The sequence below is a fragment of the Ictidomys tridecemlineatus genome, chromosome 3, assembly GCF_052094955.1.
Source record: "Ictidomys tridecemlineatus isolate mIctTri1 chromosome 3, mIctTri1.hap1, whole genome shotgun sequence".
NCBI lineage: Eukaryota > Metazoa > Chordata > Mammalia > Rodentia > Sciuridae > Ictidomys > Ictidomys tridecemlineatus.
Window position 1 is genome coordinate 80,007,327 of NC_135479.1, and position 12,403 is coordinate 80,019,729.

Below are 12,403 nucleotides of genomic sequence, written 5' to 3' on the forward strand. Positions count from 1 at the left end.
ATAGTGCTCTTGGTTTAACAGACCATCCCCTGTAGGAAGACCATAAGTTCTGGGCTGGGGATGTGGCTCAAGCGGTAGCGCGCTCGCCTGGCATGCGTGCGGCCCGGGTTCAATCCTCAGCACCACATACAAACAAAGATGTTGTGTCTGCCAAAAACTGAAAAATAAATATTAAAATTTTCTCTCTCTCTCTCTCTCTTAAAAAAAAAAGAATATAAGTTCTCCTGGTTCACCTTTAGCTCTCCTGGAACTCAACTAAATATTTGGTGAATTATTAAACTGCTTGTATAAATCAGTTCTTTGTGGTTAAAAAATACGTATACTCCACATTCACACAATACCAACTGAACTCTAACAGGAAACAGTAACCTTTATCAGTTGACATTAAGAGTCATGGGTTGGGTCTGAGGCAGGCCTGTGTGGGCTAGTTTTGAACAACACAAATTCCTGCCCAGGACAGTTGTCATGCCTGAGCTATGCCATTAACATAGACCAGACATATTTGTGTTTCTCCTCAATGTCAGAATTTATTGAATAGCAATAAACCCACAAGCTACAACACTTCCATTGGCTTTAATTCTTTGAAAACTCATGGTTTGCTTGGTATCGGGATCCTAGCAACCGCAGGTTCTTTTATTCCATTCCAATCTTGATTACTAATATCTGTAACATTCAAATCACACAACACATTTTACACAAGGATGCACAGGTTAGAGAACAGCTAAGAGAGGGTTCACAGTGGCCACAGAGTTTAAAAGAGACAGAACTGCAAGCAAAGATTTTGAGTTGATACAAATGCAAAGGAGTTACTGCTGGTGGCCAGATAAGCTACAACCTAGTGGGAAAATCTGAAGGCATGAAACTAGTTCAAGGTGTATAGCTTTTCAGGGAGGGCAGCTGTTCAAGGTGAGGTACAGAGCAGTTCAAGGGGAAGTGAGGATCTGGATGGCAGGCAGTTTCAAAGTGGGCTGCATGCGGCAGAGAGATGGAGTTGAGCTGAATCCCCTGGGAACAAAGTCTAGTGCTGATCTCCTATTGGCCTCCTGGCCTCCTGGTCTGAGAAGATGATGGCCTGATGGAACAATGACTCCATGTGTGCCCCCGCACCCCGGTCTTTCTCCTTTTATGTCTTTTAGGTGAAGAGTTACATCATATGGTGGTTTGTTGTGTTTGATCATCTCACCAGCCTGGTTTCTCTGATCTGGTTTGATATGCCCATGCATCCATGGGCTTCTGAGTTAATTTGGTAAGTTCACAAGTGACCATTTTTTTTTTATTATTAGCATGATTGATTTCTCAGTTTGAGCCTTATGATTGTGCTGTGCAGCTGGGGGTTATTCTTTCTGATGAGTTCTGTGTGTCCAACATCTGGTGGTTATCTATTTGCCCATACAAGTTACCAGATCATTCTGCTTTAGCACTTGCACTCAAAATAGAGCAACCCAGGGCAAACTGATGCTTTATAAATGGAGTAACTCAGGGCCCGGCCCAGCCTGCTCTCCACACTGGTCTTCTCTGACTTTGAAATGTTTTCAATAATGCCAACTTCTCAGCCATTTGAGGCTGGGATTGGAGTTCTGAAATGTGCAGAAATGCCACCTGTTGTCTTTTTCTGCGTCTCACTTCCTGGATCTTCAGTTTAAATGGCTTGCATACTGTATTCAAGTTTCTACAGTGACACAGGATCTTAGAAGAGAAATTTGAACATGTTTTTGCTTTGTTTTCTAGGGAGAGCCCAAGTATTTTCCCAAGGTTATATGATTGTGGAAAATCCTGTCCTATCTAGTACGGATGGGTAGGGTTATTAGATTAAGGGAGTTGTCAACAGGATGAATTAACTCCTGAGGACAAGTCCAAGGACAATAGGGACTTGGTCATTCCTGTATCCCCCCCTCAAGCCAATCCCCCCAAGCCTCAGCAAGGGTTTATCAAAATGCCTAGGATCCAGGTCTTCCTTAGTGCACTAAAGTTAATCTCATGTGCTCTGAATTCCACTTAGTTTAGTGTTGTTTAGCTAGAAATAAGAAATTCATCTGTCATGAGCCGGCAAAGATACCACTGAATAAAGGAAGGAAATATTTCAATCCCCTCGCATTCCTGCTTCACATCTGGCAAAATGCTTAAAGCCTCTGCAAATATTGTCTCTTACTGAGAGCTGTCTCTTACTGAGAGCTGTCTCAAACTTGGACAGCAAAAGAAAGGTTAAAAAGAGAACAAAGAAAATCATTGCCTTAGCTCATGAAGAGCACAATATATTGTGGATTTGCTGGTCAAGTTACTTACTCCTATGGAATTAGAATTCTTGATGAAAAGTTTCAACTGTGTTACTTACTGTCAGTCAAGCTAGGGAACCTACCTGGATCCCAGGCTGGCTGGATCCAGTCACCTGTCCACAGAATAAATAAGCCAATGATATAAAAAGGAAAAATGAACTTAATACAGTTTGATCAAACTGGGGATAAATAGCTAGACTGTTTTTCTCCATAGGTCCAGTGCAAGTAGTTAAAATTTATAGAAATAAAAGTCAGGAAATAAACACATGTAGATCTAGCTAGGCTGTGCAAACCAGAGACTCTATCAGACAGTTTCAGCTTCCTTGAGCCTGCAGGTAGGTTTTCAGTTTCCATTCTCAGCTTGAGGAAGTTTGGGACTTTTAATTTCAAAGGGGCAGCCTTTCAAATAAATTTAGAATTCAAACTCTAGCCTCAATCAAAGGAAGGTAGACTTCCCAGGAGGACAGATCCAGGTTGACCCAGCCTGAGAACTGAAGCCATGCCAAGCAGGAAGTTTGTGTAAAGGGAGCTTGCTCTTCTGCAGGGGGATTACCTTTATGGGATGGGTGGACCACCCCTCCAGTCTTATTTCAAATTTAGACCATTAAAAACAGAACATTCGGTTAGCATCTTGGAGACCTAGACAGGAGTTAGGGTGACCCAAACTGAAAGAAATGCAGCAAGGAAGGCTTTTGAGGATAATTTCCCCTGAAGCCAAAAACCTCATTAAAAGCTATTTTCCAGAAGGTGGATCTGGAAAGAATAATGATTACACTTTTGACTTTTATTAAAATGTTTTCTCCATTTCCATGACAAGGTCATTATTAATTCCCACTGAGCCAGGAGGACTGTGGCTTGTAAGTCCAGTGGAATCTTAAGATACTGAGTTCATACACTTGAGTTTCTACGTGTTGGAGCCAACGTCTTGTTCCAGCCAGAAATCTGCATCACCAAGAACAAATACTAGTTTTCCTCCAATGATCTGGAGGAATGTAAATACCACAGGATCTTTGGTAAATAAGATGTGCTCAGTGATTCCTGTCCAGCCGAGTTTTGTTTTGTTTTCTTTAATATAGTAGATGGACTGTAGTTATTATTATTTTTTCCTCACCAGAAAATATCATAAAAGATAAAATTTGCCAGGAATGGTGGCCTGTAATCCCAGTGGCTCAGGAGGCTGAGGCAGGAGGATCACAAGTTCAAAGCCAGCCTCAGCAAAAGCAAGGCACTAAGCAACTCAGAGAGCTTATCTCTAAATAAAATAGAAAATAGGGCTGGGGTGTGGTTTAGTGGTTCAGTGCCCCTGAATTTAATCCCTGTTACCAAAAAAAGAAAAAGGATGAAATTCATTCTTTTTCCCTTAGTTACACTAGTGGACAATTTTTGTTATGTGGCACTAGATAATTTTACTTTATTTTCTAACTATAGTCCTTACTTATTTCTGCTCAAAAGTTTGTTATTTTTTCCTCCAACCAGTTTTGAATTTGGCTTGTTCTTGTTTTTTTGAAGTCCTAGAGATGTATCTTTATGATGTAGGTTTGGGTATGTTGTGTTGCCATTTTCATTTGTTTAAACACGTTTTTAACTTTCCTTCTGATTTCCCCAGGGACCCACTGTTCATTCAGAATTGTGTTTTTCAGACTTCCTGAATTGGTATTATTTCTAAAATTTCTTTTGCTGTTAACTGCTAGTTGTGTTTTATCATAATCAGAAAACATACAAGGTATGATTTCAATTTTTTAAAATTTATTGGCCTAATGTATCTTTAAATTTTGCAGCTTATGATATGGTCTATTCTGGAAAGAGTTCCATGTGCTGATGAAAACATTCATCATCTGTTGGATGGAATGTTCTCTATACATCTGTTAAGTCCCTTTGGGCTATAGCATAATTTAACCCTTGTGTTTCTCTATTGATGTTTTTTTTGTCTGTATAATCTGTTCCCTGATGAAGTAGGGTGTTGGTACTACTAAAGTATTAGAGTCTATTTCTCCTTTTAGGTCTAATATTGTTTCTTTAATAAAACATTGCCTGCATATAGATTTTATAATTATTGTATCTTCTTGTTGAATTGATCCCTTGGACATTATATAGTTACCTTCTTGTTCTTTTCTATTTTGCAGGGTGGGGGGAGGTACCTGGGATTGAACTCAGGGGCACTGGACCACTGAACCACATCTCCAGCCCTATTTTATATTTTATTTAGAGACAAGGTCTCACTGAGTTGCTTAGTGCCTTGCTTTTGCTGAGGTTGACTTTGAACTTTTGATCCACCCTTTGAGGGTGCAGCCTCCAGCACCCCTGGGATTATAGGCGTGCAGCACCACACCCAGCTCTCATCTTAGTGTTTATTTTAAAGTTCATTTTTCCAGATGTAAATCCTACTCACTCTAGGTTTTATCATTTTCCCTCCTTTTATTTTTAGTTTGTGTATGTATTTACTGGTGAAGTGAATTTCTTATAGACAGCATGTTGTTGTTTTTTGTTTGGTTGGGTTTTTTTTTAATTGTTTTTTAATTCATTCAGTCAGTCTGTATCTTTCAGGTGGAGAATTTAGTCTCTACATCCGGATTATCATTGATAGGTCAAGACTCATTCCTGTCATTTTGTTGAATTTCTTCTATTGTTTTGAATATTCTTTGTTCTTCCTCTCTTGTTCATGTTGGGGGTTGGATGGTTTACCACATTCATATTGGGTTGTTTTTATCTTTTTGTGTATTTTCTAGTGGGATTTAGACTTCCATGATTTTTTTTCACTTCTGCATGTCTGACTTCCTTCAATGTCTCATGTATTTTCCCACTTGGGGCTTATCTTGGAAAGCCGTTATGTTTTCTTCATTTCTGAAGGATAACCTTGCTGGATGTGGAAACCTTGGTTGGTGATTATTTTCTTTCAGGATGTGCCATGACATTCCTTTTCTTCCTGGCCTGTGGGGTTTCTACTGAGAAATCTGCTTAGTCTAACTGGGATGCCTTTAAATGTGACATGGAACTTTTCTCTTGCAGATTTTAAAATTTTTTCTTTGTCTTACATTTTTGAGAGTTTGACTATAATATCCTGTGGTAAATGTGTTTTTGGTTATGTCTATTTGTGATCCTATTAGCTTTCTGTGCATGGATATCCCTATCTTTCTCAAGGTTAGGGAATTTTGCTGCTATTATTTATTCTGATAAATAATGTTTTCTACGTTCTTAACTTTTTTTGTCATTGCCTTTTGGTATTCTGAAAAAGTGACTGTTTGTTTAATTGATGGTGTCCCAAAGGTCTTGAATGTTCTCTTTCTTTCTTTCTTTCTTTCTTTCTTTCTGATATTAAAAAAAACTAGTCTTAAAGTCAGATTCTTGTCAAAGACTTCAAATATATTTTTTATTTTACTTATTAGACTTGTTATTTCCAAGATTTCTGTTTGGTTCTATTTTACATCTCTGTTGAATTTCTCACTCAAGTGCTACATCATCTTCCTGGTTTCAATGAACTGTTTATGTATTCTCTTGGATCTCACTAAACTTTTGAAAATAATCACCCTTTTCAGTTTTTTTTTTTTTTTTGGTACTGAGGATTGAACCCAGGGGTGCTTACCCACTGAGCCACATCCTCAGCCTTTTAAAAAATATTTTGTTTAGAAGCAAAGTCTCACTGAGTTGCTAAGTACCTCGATAAATTGCTGAGGCTGGAGTTGAACTCACAATCCTCCTGCCTCAGCCTCCCAAACTGCTGGGATTTCAGGCATGCACCACCATGCCTGGCTCTTTTCAATTCTTTATCACGTATTCCAGCCATTTCAATTTCTTTGGTAACTGTTGCTAGAGAGCTATTGTTTTCGTCAGGAGGTGTCATTTTACCTTGTTGTTTTCATATTCCTTGTGCTCCTGCATTAAGATCAGGTATATCTGATTTATCAGATCAGGTAGATCAAGTATATCACTTTTATGGGGTGGCCTTAAGCAGTTTTGCCTGCAGATGTGTCCTTGGGTGTTGGTTTGTTGTGCAATGTTGACTTTGATTGTATCTGGGCACCATAGGGTATTCTCCCTGTTGATAATTTGGCTTTGATTCTTGACTCTGCCCATAGTGCACAACATGTTGAAGTCGTCAGAGAGACTCGCTGTGTGGTCTATACAAGAATGGGTGCGCTATAGCAGTTCAGGCAGGTAGGGTACAAATGGCAGTGTGTGTGAGGTGCTCACTGGGTGGCTACTCCTGTAATGCGATTGGAGATTCCTGGGGTAATGAGGGTGTCCACAGGCACTGTTGATGTTAGGAAGCGTCTCTGGCACTGGCTACCCCAGTGGTGGTGAGGGTCTGAAGCACTAGTCCTTGACTAGTCAGTGATATTGTCCAGATGCTACACAGAAGAGGCTAGAATCACAGTAACCGTTTGGTTTTGTGGCACTCCACCTAGTCCTGACAGCAGTGTGAGGTTAGAGGGGGGGGGCAGGACTGTGGCAGAAACGGGGTAGGTGGGTCAGCAGCAGGGACCTTGGTGTCTTGGTGTTCATCTCTCTCCTGTTTCAGTGGCAGTGCCCACCTGAGAGTAAGACTTCTGCCAACATGGGGCAAAGATCCTCTTTGGCTGTGTGCACCCATTGGCAGGAAGATGTCTGAAGCCATGGGATTACTGTCGGCCTCCTCATAATGCCCCTTTTGGGGTGTAGCTTTGGGAGCACCCTGTAGCCTCCCTGCCCAGTCAGCAACAGACTCCTAGGGTGGCACAGGAGGCAGAGGGTTCAGCACCTGTGTGGGCATTTGTCTTCAGTCGTTGCCAAGGCGTGAGTCTCCCAGCAGCTGGACACACCCTTGGTCTCAGAGGGCAAGGGCCTCTAGCCTCTAGTTCTCAAGGGCACCAACCTCCACTCTCCCTATTTTGCAACACCCATCCCCTACAGAGCAGGGCAGCTAGTGGACTTTGTCAGTGTCACTCTGCTGCACCAAGAAGCTACCTTCTGAGCCAGTGCAGTGGAATGTCCGTAGAGTCCCAGAGTGGGAATGGGTAGGGGTTTCTGAGTCCTAGATGAGTTCGAATTCAGACCATAGCTCCCATCTCAAGATGGCTCCTGGCCACAGCACCCTGTGGGTTCACTAGGAGATGACCTGAAACCCTTCTCCAAAGCAAGGCCACTGTGCCGATTTCAGCTTACCTATCTAAGTGGGCTAAAAGCCTGTGAGGATATGAGCCTTTCTAGTAGCTAGGATTTCCAGCATTTCACCGATAGTGTGCTGGGATTCTTTCACCCTGACTCCTGCAAAGATCCTCCTCCCCTGGCTGTCGAGCCAGGTTGGTAGATTTTGGGTATTTTGTTTTTCTGCCTATTCTGTTGTCCCAGGTCTCCAAATCTTCAAAGTTTCCATTCTTTGTCTCTTGCTAATTTCCTGTGTTCTCCTATGATCACTCACCTCAAAATGCACCAATTAGCCTGTTGTTTTGGTTCTTTGTGGAGGAGCCAGTGAGTACTGGCCACCTCGATTCAGCCATCTTGGAGTCCCTTGTTTTCTCTGCTCTCCACCCATCTTGTCCTCTCCTAGAGTCTTAAATGACTCATGTGGCTTGCATTGTATTTCTATTCATAGTACTGGAAGAGCTGTTTTTTTTTCTTGGACAACATGGGACAGTCCCATAAACCCAGTTTGGCCAACCACACATTCCTCAGGGTTGAGCAAGTCAGGCAAGGAAGGAAAGAACTGGTGGGCAAGGCCAGATGGAGGTCACCACTGCAGGATGGCTGTCCCATCAGCCTGCTCGGGTTGCTCTCTGGTCCAGCTGCAAAGACCTACCTGATCTGTGTGAGACCCTCTAGACTTCCTCAGTCTCCCCCTCCCTCCCACTCCCAGTTCCACACAGGCGATTCCTTTGGCTCCCATAGGCCTTTTTCTGATGATTTCAGCCATGCACCTACCTGAAATGAAGATCAAGATTTGTCAGGAAGCAAGTCTCCACCCTCAGCCCCCATGTCACTTTGAATCTTGTTATCACTGAAGTCACCATCACGAAAGCTGGGGCAGGAGCAACTGAGGCTATGTTGACTTCCCCGGGTGATTCTGATGATGAGCCAGGACAAAAACTCTTGTTTTAGGACCCAGTGTGCTTGCTAGTGTGTCCTACTGCCAGAAGTCTGTATGGCCAGTGAGTAAGCATGAGGCTGTGTGACCACACATTAGACGTAGAGATTAATCAGCATCCTGGACCCCGGTCCTCCTGCAGCTGGGTGCATGACTGTGTTCAAGAAATAGAGAGGAACTATTATGTATGTGGCAGGCATCGTTCCAGCTACTAGTGTTGTGATCAAAACAGACAAAATCCCCTTTCTGCTAAAGTATACGTTTTACTAGGAGAAAAGGGAATACTAAGCAAAAGAAAAATACATAGTATGTCACATGGTGGAAAATTTTGAGAAGACAACTAAAGTACAGGAGGAGGGTTAGAGGTCTATGTGTGGGTGTTAAGAGGGTTTGAAATTTAGCTGGTGGATGGTCACAGAAGGAATCCCTAGAGAGTTACATTGGCAGGAAAGGAGTAAGCCTTAAAGATAGGGAAGGGGCTGCAGAGAGCTTTCTAGGTAAATAAACGCCTCTGCAAAGACCCCAAGGTAACAAACGTGAGAAATAGAAAAGCTGGCGGTCCATTTTCAGAATATAGTATTTACCTTTCATTGGATCCAATTGTAGCCTTTGCCTTTTGCCCACCCTAATTCTAAAATTAGCTGATTGCATAGATTGTGACCCCAAACTCCTCCAATCAGAGGGAAGGACAGCACTGGGTTAGGGTAGAGGTTTAAGCAGGTGGGCTGCCTGCCCAGGTGCGCTTGCTAGTGTGCCCTTCTGCCAGAAGTAAAGGTTTGCTTTGCCCACCCACTTTTTAAAAAAAAAATTATTTTTTAGTTGTAGTTGGACACAATGCCTTTATTTCACTTATTTATTTTTTTTTAATGTGGTGCTGATGATCGAACCCAGGATCCCGCACTTGCAAGAGGAGTGCTCTACCGCTGAGCCACAACCCCAGCCCCACTTTTTTTTTTCACTTACTTTCTTTTTAAATGTGGTGCTGAGGATCGTACTCAGTGCTTCACACATGCTAGGCGAGTGCTCTGCCATTGAGCCAGCACCACCCAGCCCTTGCCCACCCATGTTCAAGCAGGTGTTTGATTTCTTGTGGCACTTCCTTATTTCCAACAAGAAAAACACCTGGGATATTGGAGGACTAGCTGGACAGTCAGCTGGTGTGGAGTAAGGAAAAAGAGCAGCGGATATTAAAGGCAGAGGGAGAAGGCTGGCAGAGAGAGGGGTGTCTGCAGTCTCCACTTTCACCATTTTTAAAACGTGAAAGAGAAGAATCATCCAGGGTGAGTCATCAACCCAAGGGTGCAGGAGGCTGGGCTGCCTGCCTGTGTAGCTATTCTATTCTCCATTTGGCTAGTGCTTATTTAGGGTGTCCTCCGAGTGAGGCATTTTCTCCAGGATAAACACACACACACATACACACACACACACACACACACACACACACACACACACACACACACGGTTGTGTGAGAAAGAGGTGCTGAAAAAAAGGAACAAATAAAAATATTATGGTAGGATCATAAATCCTAAATGCTTTTTGTCCACCCTGAATTAAGGGAGGACACTTCCCAGAATTCTGCTTATTAGGAAAATTGGAAAATTCTAACAATCACCAGAAGTGGTTCTGTTTCTCTTAGGTGTCCTGACTTCCCTCTGTGCCTAGAGCGGATCACAGCCCTCTGGCTGATTAGACATATTTTTAAATATTTTTTATCAAATATTAATTAAATATAATATTTTGATATTTAATATTCAATGAATATTTAACAATCCATATTCTCCTGGATTGTTAAATACTCATTGTACTTCTATTTCACCGGTAGACTTGCCCAAACTGCTGGGCACCCCGACTCTAGACACTGATGCTCCTCCTTAGACTTAGTTTTCCTCCAGTGGCTGATCCATTCCAGGTCTGCTGCCCAACCTGTGTTCACATGCCAGGGATCAAGCTTTGGCTCTTTGGGGTTTCATAAATGGATGCTTTGCCTCTCACCATTGCTGTGCTACAAACCAGGGACCAGCAGAGCATGCATGACTACTCTTTCACACATTCCTTCATTCTTTTTTTAAATGCTTCAGCCAGCTCTGTGAAGCAGACTTTTCTCTGCATATCTTCACCCCCCCCAAAATGAGCATGAGTAAAGAGTGAAGATGTCAGGCACGGTTTCAGGGAGACATTAGTGCACAGAAAAGTGACGGAAGTGAAATTTGGAAGGGCCTTATTCTCTGGTGAGAAGAGAGACCATGAGTAGATAGATATGTGCAAGGTAGTGTGTGCTGTGAGAACTGAAAGGCAGGTAAGGAGGCGGAGAATGACAGCATGTGAAATATGATCAGAACAGTGGTCAAGAAAGGACACTCTGAGGTGGCTCTTGAGCAGGCATCTGGAAACCTTCAGGAGGGGAGAGTCAGAACGAGGCTGCAGGCCTGGCTATGTTTGTGTGCTAGAACAGCAGCCAGGGGACCATGATGGAGTGGGCCATGTTGGGAAGATCAAAGAGCTGTCAGGGGATAAGCTCAGATGGAACCAAAGCAAGGACTGTTAATTTATTCTGAGATAAAAGCTGCGGAAACACAAGAGGCTTGTTGCAGCTGGCAGTTCTGCTGTGAAAACAGACCAGAAGTCCAGTTGGGCCTACTGCTATAGTGCAGGCCAAAGACCAAAAAAAAAAAAAAAGAAGAAGGCTGGAGAAATAGGATATTTTTTCATAGTAGATGTTTTCACGAATACATTTCTTTTGATAATATTCTTTAAGAATTCTGTAGGAAGTCTGAGTTAAAAAAAAAGTGCCTTTCCTCTGACCTTTTCAGAGACTGTTAAATCTTGATTCAAGAACAAGGAGAAAAGTGGGTTTGGGCAAGCCTTGTGCTACTTACTGGATTCCATTGGCATGCAGTATCATCCTCCACCCTTCTCCCTTTCAATCTGCATGTGTCATTGCTGGTGAGAGGTGAGTTTACAACTTCTCTGTTCGAAGATCTACCTGCCACTTTGGATTTGGCTGCTTGTCCCCTACTATCATTCTCTTCAACAATGTGTAAGCATCTTTGAAGTTTGGACCACAGCTGTATGGGAACAGCCGGGATGCTGGGGACCCACGCCCAGGAAGCCTTTATAGATAGCCACAGGTGGATGAGGAAACCACTTCCTCCATAGTTGTGCCTTCTCAAAGTTAAAAACTTCAAATATTGGAGATCCCTTGCTGGCTACTCCCCTGCACAACCACCCTCACCCTTCGTGTATCCTAACTGTTTTGCAGAAGTAAAGACCATGACCTTTTTGTGTGGTGCCTCTTGTGTCTTCCCTGCCTGGCAGTCTGGAGGCTTCTCCTCTCCTGCCACCAGCCACACGGAAATCTTGGAGGGATCTTGATGGGGGAAGCCCTGACTGGGAAGCCCATTCTCCCTCCTCTCTTCCTGAAAAAACTTCTCATTTTAAAACCATGTGGTTCCTAACATGTGGCAAAGCCAGCACACTACCCTAAGAGGACTGTTGCTCAGTGACTCCTGGCAACAGCCTGCAGAGACAGAGCCCTAGAAATGGACTGAGGCTCACAAGATTCTAGTCAGTACACTCTCCCCACCATGACCAGGGCAAAGGGATCCTTGTTCTCTTCATTTGTATAATTTGGAGACTTTTTTCCCCTTTCAAAAACAAAACAAAACATACTGTTCTTTTTAACATGATTTTATCTAAATAAATAAAGGTAGGGAAAGAGGTAAGTAAGTATTGATGACACAAAGTGATCTGCCTTAGAGTGTGGTATGTACAAGACAGTCGATAACTGAAACAAATAACTAATTTAGCCAGCTTTCTTTAAAGAGAGAAAATTACAAGATTACTAGTATTGGGCATAATCTTTAAAGCCAATTATTCAAAAAAAATCCTGATTTCTTCTAAATTACAACTTTGCAAATTAGTAATAAGGTTACAGGATTTGCTCCACATCAAATAAGGAGACCTTATAAAGTAGTATTATGTTAACTAATTTCCAGATGTTCTATATGGCTTCAGTGATTCTCACAATAGGCCCTTGGTAGGTGAGGGTCCTCTAGGATTAAAAACTTCATC